Raw genomic sequence first — 1,243 nt, forward strand, 5'->3', positions numbered from 1 at the left:
GAAAGTGCTAAATGTTGCATTTTAAATGCAGCAAAAACGCTGCATAATACCTATATCTTTATTGTCTTGACAGCATTGTCTAACTTATACTAGGTTCACATATAAGTAGATTATCCTCATTTTCGAGCTTAACACCCTAATCTGTAATTATAACAAGAGATTAGCCATATAAAATTCGTCCCTTGTTAATCTGTAATTATAAAATAATCTCAGATTTAACCGATAACTTTTCGGTGTCCATCCTAGTTTTATCGATTGTTTTTGCGAAAGAGAGGAGAAATGCCAAATGCAAAAGCAAACAAAAATGTACGCTAGCAAGTAAAAGAGGTTTGTAAAGGTATTTTTAATAAAATGTTAAGTTAAAATATATTTATATTGCTTATTATAGCAGAAAAACGTGATCACGGTGGCACAGAGAAGACACATAAATTTTCCTTGAGATATGAGAATAACAAGCACAACAAATTTGACGGCTTATAATCTGAGATTTGCCTGTGTAAACGGGGTGATTAAAAAACGAGCTTTGATTGAGATAATATTGATATGGGAACATAGTTTTACTTAGGGTTTACACCGGACGATACCGTCATGACAATTGGGGTGTTCACAGTTCGTTCCAAATAGTGTCTCAAAATGTAGACGTCTACATTTTAAGACGTTTTCTAACCGTAAAATCTGTGGTGTTGTTGTTTCCCATACAAAATTGGAAAACGACGCCGTCTACATTTTGTCACACTCAAAGGTATGTTTTTTACGCGTCTACATTTTGCAACCTCGCAGCAGGGTTGCATTATGGCAATACTAATCACATTTTTTTTATTTATTGGGCACGTTTTCTGTATTTGCATTTAATTTGAGCGCAATTTCTGATGAAAAGAAACAAATCAAGGAAAAGAAATAACAAATATTACGAATTGGTAATTAAGTTAAATAATTTCAATTTTTCGGAAACAAAATCGAAAGGCGACATAAAAAATGCACGCAAGGAAGAAATGTCTGGCAACACCAGCAAAGTTTTGAGACGATTTTGCGACGACTGCTAGAAAGGGGTGCTCACAGTTTGATGCTAAAGATGTCTCAAAATGTAAACGTCTACATTTTCAGACACAATTTGGAACGAACTGTGAACACCCCAAATAGCAATCCATGCACACTTTTTCACTAATAAGTACATGCATACTTTTCCGTGCATGCGGTTTTGACAACGTCCAATGTAAACGTAAAGCGTCCAACGTAAACGCAC

At 34.8% G+C, this 1,243-nt stretch overlaps 1 protein-coding gene across 2 annotated transcripts in view; it reads right to left on the minus strand.

The window, feature by feature from the left end:
* Positions 1-1,243, minus strand: part of LOC118738782 (tRNA (cytosine(72)-C(5))-methyltransferase NSUN6) — a 74,159-nt gene that overhangs the window by 59,504 nt on the left and 13,412 nt on the right. The gene's annotated exons all lie outside the window — the stretch shown is intronic.

The sequence above is a fragment of the Rhagoletis pomonella genome, unplaced genomic scaffold (assembly GCF_013731165.1).
Source record: "Rhagoletis pomonella isolate Grant_MI unplaced genomic scaffold, Rhpom_1.0 Rhpom_scaffold_00005, whole genome shotgun sequence".
In the NCBI taxonomy this organism is placed as follows: domain Eukaryota; kingdom Metazoa; phylum Arthropoda; class Insecta; order Diptera; family Tephritidae; genus Rhagoletis; species Rhagoletis pomonella.